At 43.4% G+C, this 10,401-nt stretch overlaps 1 pseudogene across 1 annotated transcript; it reads right to left on the bottom strand.

Annotated features, from left to right (window-relative positions):
* Nucleotides 1-353: 353 nt before the first annotated feature.
* On the bottom strand, nt 354-9,594 carry LOC308278177 (mRNA turnover protein 4 homolog; annotated as a pseudogene). Its single transcript has 2 exons — nt 9,547-9,594; nt 354-988 (listed from the first exon to the last, which is right to left on the bottom strand). The product of its transcript is annotated as an mRNA turnover protein 4 homolog (transcript).
* Between the last annotated feature and the right edge of the window lie 807 nt (nt 9,595-10,401).

Raw genomic sequence — 10,401 nt, 5'->3', positions numbered from 1 at the left:
TCTCATACATAGAATGAGTTACAAATGATTTTAAGAGTAAATGAATTAAACTTTTTAATCGAAATTAAAATTATTAAAATTTTAATTGCTTTTTCCTATTACTATTTTTATAAAGTTTGAGAATTATTAGTTTTAATCTTTATTTTTTTTAAGAAAAGTCTCTTGCTGTCTGGAGGGGGACCTCTGCAGAGACAGTTTTATTATTCTTTATGGTAATAGTCACTTTTTATCACCCACCCTTGTCTGCATCAACAGTAGAATAAATAGCTGTTCCCTCCAGGGGCAGCAACCAGTCCTGTGTGGTACAGTGGTGACCTAGAATATGCTGGAAGGCCTTCAGTGCTGAGTCCAAGTCAGTCATCCTCGACGTCGTCCTCTGACTCCTCGGCAGCTCAGATGCGCTCTCTGCAAGTCCTCTCCCATCTGCTGGAACCTTCCTGACTGCGTCCCACATGTATTTGACGATCCCCTGAACTCAGCCATCTCATCCCAAACGCATCAAGGTGCAAGCCTGCTCCGGGGTCAGCACGCCGCCCTCCTGGCACACCTCGCAGTCAGAGCGTGGGGTCACCACACCTCTCTTGAGGGTGGTGGCAGGCCCAGCCACCTCAGCTGTGGCTCCGTGGAGTGGGGGAAGTGCTCCAAGGGCCCGGATCCAGGCTCACGGTGAAAGCTGCTTCGTTACCACCCCGGGAAAGTCCATTTCTGTGAATTTTGTGAACCACTCATTCACCTCCTCCTTTGTGCGGTTGGTAAAGAGGAGACCAGCTTCACCTCTCAACTTCTTGCTGACCTGCTGGGCTTGTCTCTGTACTCATGAGATGGGCTTCGACCCAAGGCCACCATCATCGCTTTGTATTTGAGAGAACACCGGCTGTGTTCCAGCCATCCTGACGGCCTGCAGCTTGCTGATCCTCGTGTTGGCCACAGAGAAAACGAAGAGGCACCTGGACGTGTCCACACATTTCCAAAGCTCTTCTATCAGGTTCTGTTCCAGTCTGGACCCCGGCGGTGCGGGGGCTTCTGGGCAGTTTTAATCTTTAAATGTCTGAATTCAGCCATGAAGTCATCTGGGCCTGTGCTTGTCTTTATTGGAAGGGTTGTGTTGATTTTCTTAAGATAAGCCTCAGGTTTTTTGCTTCTTTTTAATCAGTTTCATTAGCTTGTGTTTTTCAGAAAGCTGACCACTTATCTCACTTCTTGGCATACAGTCAGTCATACTTTCCTCTCGTAACCCTTTGTTTCTTGAAGACAGCAGTAATTTCCTCACTGAACTCTGGATTTCACTCACTGAGATCCATGAATAAAATCCTTCAATCCATTTTCCCTTCCTTAGTCTAAAGATTTGCCACTTTTATTGGTTTTCTCAAAGAACCTTTTTTCATGAATTCCCTACATTGTCTTCTATTTTCTACTTATCTCCAATGGAACACAAATCTGTGTGCGTGCTTGCCAAGTATTCTACCACAGAACTACATCCCGCAACCTTTTTTTTTTTTTGTGACAGGGAGAGTTTCACTAAATTGCCCAGACTAGACTTGAACTTAGGATCATCCTCCTCAGCCAGTTACCTGGGATTACAAATATTGGACGTCATGACTGGACACCATTTTGTGCTTTGATGGGCTTTGCGTTCTGGTGTTTTGCTCTTTAGTTTATTCCTTTTAAAAAAGTTGAAGTATTGATTTGAGATCTTTCTTCTTCAGTATGAGCATTGAAAGCCGTAAATTTCCCTTTGAACGATCTTTTCACCACATCTGATAAGTTGTGGTTGGTTGTGTTTGTATTCATTCTTAACGTTTTCTAAATTCCCTGATCTACTCCTCGCATACAGTGATTGTGTTATTTCAAGTCCACACATTTGAGAACTTTCCATCTTCAATCTACTATTGATTTCTATCTTCATTCCACTATGCTCAGAAAAGGTACCTGATATGATTTCAAGCATTTGAATTTGTTGAGTCTTGCTTTGTGCTCTCTCTCGCATCTGGTGCACCCAGAGACTTTTCTAAGTGCACTTGGGGAGAATGAGCGCTGCATAGTGTTTGAAGTCTGGCAGGGATCACCGGCTTACGATGCTATCAAACCTTCTACTCCTTACTGACTTGTTTGCAGGTGATTTATCCAGTGTTGAAATGGTGCGTTGATGTCATTATTATTGTAGAACTGTCAACGCCCTTCAATTCTGTCAGCATTGTTTTCATTTATTTGTCTCTGTTTTTCAGTCCGTGTGTGCTTGGAGTTGTTTTATCCTTGTGATGAGTTGAGCTTACCAACATAGGTCCCCTTTCTGTTCTTTGTGAACATCTGTTGATGAAGCAATTTAATCCACCTATATTGTAGGTAATTACTGAAAAGGATACAATTCTGCCGCGTTGCTGTTTCAGCAGTTTAAATATTATGTCCCGTGTGCATCTGATCCCCATGGTTTCCGGTGAGAAAGTGGTTGTTAGTCTTCTTAGGCCATCGTGCACGTGATCATCTGAGGAGGAAGTCCAGAACAGGAGGAGGGCTGCAGGGCCTGTGTCCATCCCCAGCCAACTGCCTGGGCCTCCTGCCCAGCCCCAGGCCCCACTCCTCTCTGCACACTCAGGTCCTGGCTCACTGCTCTGTCAGCAAGCTGCGAGGAATGTGTACGATATAGCCTTTTTCTGTGATGACAATGCAAAAACTTGCCATAGGTGTCTATATGTTTGTATAAACAATGAGAAGGGGAAATGGAAAGGGGAAAGAAGAGCAACATTTTCTTGAGCTATGTGTAGTTCACTTCTGACAGTGAACATGTAAGCATGACTAGATCCAGGACTTTCTGGAGACACCCAAATGCACAGACTCGCAAGACCCTTATATAAATGCAACAGTATCTGCATATAACCTATAGTGTACCCTCTTGTGTACTTTGATTCATCTCTAGATTATAATTTAGTTATTACATACAATACCTATAACAACGCAAATCATTCTTATACTGCATTGTTTAGCAATGATTTTTTTAAAAAAAAGTTTGTGCATCCCCACGAGTGATACAATTTTTCCAAACATTTTGGACGTTATTGGTTGAACCTGAACATGCAGAACTCCTGGAAAGAAAGGCAGACTCTTGTTCATAGCACAATAGTAAGGATTAGCACCATCACCATAATTATTAAAACGAAGACTCCTTAGGAAATAACCCTTAGCTTTAGGCTCCAGGCAGTGGGTACCCAATGTTTGACCTATTTGATTATTTATAGTGTGTCGGGCATGGGGGGGCTCCTGGACCGTGGGGTGGTCTCCTCAGTGTACACCTTTAAATGTGATCTGAAATGTCTTTCCCTGCCTCACCTCCTTAGCCTACTTTGATTTGATTATAGTAGAGAATAATTTTTGATTGGTGTTAATTCCCTGACACTCACCTTAGCCAAATCCTTAATCCTGACAATGTATACTTTTAAAGATGAAGTTAAATTTCACTTTACATTAAACATACTAATTTCACAAGCATATGTTAGAGGCTTCCCGCCATTTATGAGTGGAGATAGTTCCTCTGATATATAATACCATTCAGGATTTCATAATCTCACGTTAGATTATTCAGGATAGTTGCTTGGGCAACTTTATAAAGGGGTCTAAATCCAGCTATATCAAATACAAAGCTCACGGATGGGCGCATCCTATTGAAGAGATTTCATTTATTGCTGCTTGTTTATCTCTGATGCAGAACAGTTTTGAAGATTCATAGGCATAAATAAGCGTGACCATTGGCTTCCTCATGGGTTAGGGGGCACTTTGCAGACAGCTTCATGTGACCAGAGCACAGAATAGAGATCAGGCTTCCAGGTGCTGGATCACAATTGTACACAGCCAGGAACTGTGCTTGCTTTTGTTTTTGTTATTTTGATTTGTGGTGCCAGGGTTTGAGCCCAGGAGCATCCTGCCTCCAAACTACGCCCCCAGCCTCGTTTTATTTTTTATTTGGAAACAGGGTCTCACCAAATTGCAGACACTGGCTCTGAACCTGCCACCCACCTGTTTGAACTTCCCAAGTGCTGGGATTACAGGCATTAGCCATGATGGACGCCTGGCTCGTGCTTTCTTATTTAAATCAACCTGGAGATTTTTCTCTTCTATCTAAAGAGATCTTCACAGCTTTGTCTGCAAATATGGAACATATGAAGTGAAACTTTACTATGGCCCCCACTTGAAATATATCACATATGAAATGATCTTTGTGTGTCTTTTTAAATTTACTCTGGAACCAAATTAAATTTTTTCAATTAAGAAATGTCTGACAAATAAGGGATAATAATGATTAAGGGATAATAATGGTAAGTTTAGTATTTCAAATAAGGAAGGGAGTTTCTTTTTATCCTCAATGTCACACTTGTCCATCTTTCACCCGGAATTTTTTCATGACCAATGAAAACATTTGAAGGACTTGTAATATTGTTAATTTAATTGCTCTCATGAGCAGAGAACAATATGTGTATGTAGGATTCAGTATCTGAAACAAAACACAGGCTCATATAAACAACACTCTTGAACATGTAGAATACACCTATCTAGAGAGGGGAGCAACAGCCCCAGGGCGTGGCGTGCGCTCACTCAGAATCCCATGATGTCGTGTCGCCGTGGTGATGGGATAATGCTCACCCTGCCTCGCATTCCAGCTGCCATTCTGTGAGCTGAGAGGTTCGCAGGTGACAGCAGTCCTGCCTTGCTCAGGCCGGTCCCTTGAGTTCCTTGAGATGGGGAATGTGAATTGCTGTTGTAGAGGTAGGTGGCGCTGGTCCTCTGAAGGCTGCTGTCACGTGGGAGAGCCGGCATTTGCTCCGCACACTTTCCTCTTGTCTTTTCACCCCCTCCAGTTACTCTTTAATAATGTGTATCAAGCTGGTTTCCTTATGTGTTTGGCTCAACTTAGATAAAGATGTACATTTCCAAATTCTAGTTGTATAAACATGCTTTGAAAGAAGAGATACGGTGAGGAACACACATTCTTTTCATGAGATCGGAAGAGTCTCAGTTCTCACTGTATCCGTAGGTATTCCATGAAAGTGGAATTAAAGGTCAAAAGCATCCAACTGCAGCTGTCAAATAATAAAACGAATGACACAGCAACCTAAATCCAGAAATCTTAGAAAGGTAAATCATAGAAACTTTGGGGTAAAGTGTAATTGATGAGTCCAGGGTGCCTGGTGTCTGGGGGCATCAGGTGTAACCGTGACAGTGCCGTGATGTAAGAGGACATTTAGTGATGGAGGGAAGGAGGGCCTGGCGTTCTCAGGGAGGAACCTGGGGTGGGGTCACAGGCTGTGGCTATGGTTTGGACCAGCCTCTGTCCCAGACCCTGCAGGAACTAGGGGAGCTTGAGGAGGCCCTGGTCCAGTGGCTCAAAGCGTGGCTCAGATCAGCAGTCCATGGACATGGGGCTTACCCACATCTTCCACTGTACCAGGCCAGTGGGCCTTGCTGCCTCATTAATTGGCATCAACTCATTCAGGGATGACCAGGAGAAGGAACAGCCACCCAGTGGCAGTGGGCTGGGAATGCCGAGCAGAGCCCTGACCCGTCCAGCTGGTTGACTGCTTCCCAGGAAGGTTCACTGAGAGCAGCCGGCAGTGAGAAGATGCCGGGGAAGCGTGGCCATAGGGTGGATTCCTCTCATCTTTCAGAGAGGCTTCGTCTGTGGAAACTATAGGAATTTAGGTCAGGAATTGAAATCTTGAGGCGGCAGCCTGGGTTTCAACTGGGGCACACTCAACTCTTTAGGCCTGGAGTCTTCCTGAGAAACTGGGGCAGGATGATTTGAGGAAGAATGAGAAGGACTCTTAGTTTCGGGTTCCAGGACACCATCTAAAGGACTTGGGAGTTCAGGGGTCTCTGCCCCAGGGAATCAGCTGTGTTCCTGTCCAAGACCCACCACACGTCAGTGCTGGGACCCTGGGAAAGTCACCTAAATCGCCACCTTTCAGTTCCTTAAGCTGTGAAATATGGATCCCAATCTCTGCTCTGCCCGTCCCTTGGGGCTGATGTGAAGTCAGTCACAGAATGTAAGACATACCCTCAGTGAAACGCTTCGCATCAGGTCCACGGAGGGGATGGGGCAGACTTCTCCCTTAGACTGCCTGTGGTCACCCCTGCATTCACTCACTGGCAAGTAACACGCATGGCGTTCCTGTTACCTGGGGCCACTGAGTGTGCGGAAGACACCAGAATTTCTCCTGATTGTCACCCTGTCTCACTGACTGTAGCTACTGTTCTCTCAATTTCTGTGACGTCAGCTTTGGTAGATTAGTATTTGTCCCTCTGGGGCTGGCCTCTTTCACTTCACATAATGTCCTCCAGGTCCACCCATGTTGTCACAGATGGCAGGATGGTTCTCTCCACAAAATAGAAATAGCGAAGGTGCTGGTCATGTAATCACTGTACACCGTGCACAGGTTCGGAAGCACCATGTTATACCCACAGAATATGTACACTTATTAGGTGTCAGTCAAAAAGAGTTTGAACTGTGCATAGACTATTAGTAATTACCCCCTGATCTTCTCCACTGAGATGTCAATAGCACTGTCTATTTTCATACATTTTCCAGGATTTCTCTTTAATAATAGAGTATATCCAGAGAGAGCGCGACGATCTACTGCCTGCGCAGAACACTGGACCAGAAGTGTCCAGCTCTGGCCACCCCAGAGGTGGCACTCTGAGGACTTGTCAAACCAAGGTACTGTGGGTATTGAGCTAACACGTTCATTCGTCAGTAACGATTCTTGTTTGGCAGGCGTGGTGGCACACGCTTGTCATCCCTGCATTTGGGAGGCGGAGACCAGAGGATCACAGTTTGTGGACAGCCTCAGCTATTTAGTGAGGCCTTTGCAACTCAGTGAGAGCCTGTTTCAAAAACTAAAAGGACTAAAAAACAGGGCTAGGGGTGTAGCTTAGAGGTAGAATGCCCCTGGGTTCCATCCCCAGTACCACACACAAAAAAAGTTTCTTGTTTATTCCGTGTTGTATTTTTAACAGAAAACCTAAACTGGGTCCTGTGAGGCATGCATGTAATCCCAGCTCTTGAAAGGCTGAGACAGGAGTAACACAGGCTCAAGGCCAGACTCAGCAATGTAGCGAGACTGTTTCTGAATAAAAAATAAAATAGGTATGGAGGGGTGCATCCTGGAGGTAGAATGCCTTTTGGTAGGAACAAAAAAAAAGGAAAACTTAAACATGTCATGCCTTCTATTATTTGGTGTGTACAAACTTAAATTTTTTAATGACCAGTAGAGATTTGCTCTCTATAAACCCTATAGTTTTGTACACTTTAAATAGAAAACAACATCTCACAAGAATGATTACACATTTTTCCCGTTTTTAAGCATTAGCAGATTATGATCTCTTTCTGCAAAAGCAATGCCAGAAAAGAAATAGACATTATTTAGAAAAATTTTAGATCAACAGCAAATTTAAATAGATAATACAGAAAGTGACCAAATCTGCTTCTTCTGCTCAGACTAATTTCCTATTTAAAATAACAACTTACGTGTGTATGGTGTGTTTGCTACAGAGGCTGACCCCATATTGATGGGTTTTATTGACTACAGTCAGTTGTTTGAGTTTAGGTTCACTCAGTGTTGCACGGTTCTGTGTCTGACAGATTCATAATGTCATTTATCATCATTATCCAATAGTTTACTGTCCTCCACATTCTCTCTCCTTAATATTTTAATATCTATTTTTGCCAGAATCTCAAAACAATGCACTTTCACTGTCTCTGAAGTCTTTCTAGCCCAGAATTTCATATAGTTAGAATCACACAGTATAAAGTTGATATTTTAGATGCTTGTCTTTAGTTTCAGAGCTCAATGTCACTGTTTGGTACATTCACCTACTGATGGAGGCCTTGGTTGCTTCCAGTTCAGGTGACCATGAGTGAGTCTGCCAGAGACATCCCTGTGCAGGCTTTGGTGTAGACACAAGTTTTACTGGGTACACACCTAGGATTCGGATCACTTGTTTATATGGGAAAATGAGTTTCCACTCATTCTTTCTTTTTTCCAGTAGTGAATACTCTTTTATTCTGGTACACTGTCATTCCACATCGTGATGAGGTTAAGGGTGACAGAGGCACACTTGCACATAGCACTCACTGAGCCCTCTCCCGTTCCTCACGTGTCCCCTCCCTCCCCCTTCCCTGTGTTCCGCACAGTGATCACTCTGAAAGTCTGTGTGTGTACGCCCTGTCCACTGAGGCATTCCCTCTTCCCCCCTCATCTCTCTCAGTTCCCTTCTAAGAAGTTAGTTGACACCAATCATGAAGCCTTTGCTTCCTGCTGCTTTTTTGATATGTAATTCATCATTGGTTTGATTTTTACATGGGTACTGATTGGTTATGATTGTCTTTCTCCTCGGGTAAATTTTGGCAGTTTCTGCCTCTGACAGAACTGAATTAATTCCTCCATGCTGCCAAGTATGGGACTGGAGAGTTGTTCAAATTCTGTTTGTATTACCATGTCATGTCCATGAAATCAGTACTAGTTTTTCATTTATAGTATTGCTCCCTCATCTCTTCTCCTTTCTTTGTTAGTTGGCCTTGCTAGAGCTCTATCAAGTGTGTCGGTCACTTCAGAGAAGTACATTTCTGGCTGTTCGTTTCCCACGTGTCATTGCACTGGTCTCTGCACCAATGTCCCTTGTTTTATGTGTTTTGCACGTGGCGCTGCTCTTATTTCCTGTAGCTTCCCAAGGTGGAAGCTTAGGTTATTTTAGACTACTGAATGAATTTCTTTTAAATCAGCATATATAAGAGAACTAATTAATACAGTTTACGTGAAAACACATATTACTATAATTCTTTTCAAATCATCTATTGATATAATTTTAATAGTGCATGGAATGCTATAAATTTACCTCTGAGTACTGTTTTTGCAGCATCCCACAAATTAAAAAGTTATATTTTTATTCCATTTGGTTTAAAATCTGAAAATTATTATTTGTAAAGGATTTTCTTCATTCATTGTGTAGATTGTCCTGTTTAATCTCCAAATAGCTGGGTGATTTCCAGTATTCTTTCTCGTGTTGAATTCTCATGTAATTACATATTTGTCTGAGCACAAATTTTGTATGACTTCCATACTTGCAACTATCTGAAGGTCTGTTTTACGGCCAGCAGTGTAATCTATCATGCAGAATGTCTCAGGTGACTTTGAGAAGAGTATTTTCTCACTGTTGAATGAAGTCCTGTACAAGTGTCATCAGGATGACACTAACCCAGTCATGGACCATGCCATGATTGGTCATGCTTTGATTATTTCTCAGGGGCACCACAGCCGAGTGTCAGGTAAGTTGCCCTGCAATAACAAACTTGATTGTCTCAGTCTTCTGAAAGCCAAATGTCCCCAGTTGAGATGTAAGCAAGACCGTGGTGTTTCTGAAATGTGTGGGGAGGAATCTCTCCCTGCCGGTTGATAGCCTCTGCTTGTTCTTTGGCGTCCCTGGCCACCTTGGCGGCAGCTACAGCCCTGAGCTCCACGTTTCTCATCGCAGGACATTTATCCTCAGGGATCTGCCTCCTACCTTGAGCACCACAATCATGTTGGACGAGGGACCACATCGCTTCCACATGACGCCTCCCTGTGTGTTTCTAACATATTCTTATTTTCATATAAGGTGAAAATTTGAGGTACAGCGATTAGGACTTTGACAAGTATTTTAGATGACATAATGTGACCCATAACAGAGCTGTGGTGTTCAAAGATAACTGTCCTTATCTCCCTCCAGATGGCTGTCAACATAATCATAGGGGCTTTGAAATAGTCTACATAATAGTAGTTTAGTGCTTTGCTCATTGTGGCTCCATCCATTTTCTTTCCTGTTTCATTCCTTTGTTTCATCCACTAAGAATCACATCCCAGCTTCAACTGTGTCAGGGCTGCTAGTCAGCCACCTCCACCCACCCTGGCCTTACATCCGCACCACCACACCAAGAAAGCCCCTCAGGGGATCTTCAGCAACAACACCCTACTGACGAGTTACTCTGTTTCCTCCTAGAATCAGTGCAGGTCCTAATGGAGGTGGTTCCCTGCGATGAGGCAGAGGACAAGGACCAATCCATGCCAAAAGTGAGTTTGCTTTTCTTCATATGAGGTATAAATTTGTTTTACTGGTTTCCTATCTTTTCATTCACCCTGGACATAATCCTATAGAAGACATGCACAATGCCTTTCGTACATGGAGGAATGCCTACTTTGGCTCTATGGCCACTGATGTTTGATTCAAGATGGTGTCTGTGTATGAAGCACCAGTTGCCACCTGTGTGGTAGTGAGCAGGATCTCTGTAACATTTTTTCCTGGTTGCAAAGACTGTGTGCAAAGCACACTCTTTTTGTTTTTGATGGAAAATTGAGTATTCCCATTTCTATTTCTTTCTAT

This window comes from Muscardinus avellanarius, assembly GCF_963383645.1.
Source record: "Muscardinus avellanarius genome assembly, chromosome: 21".
Classification (NCBI taxonomy): Eukaryota; Metazoa; Chordata; class Mammalia; order Rodentia; family Gliridae; genus Muscardinus; species Muscardinus avellanarius.
Note: the sequence above shows the minus strand (reverse complement) of the source record. Positions and strands in the feature narration are given on the sequence as shown.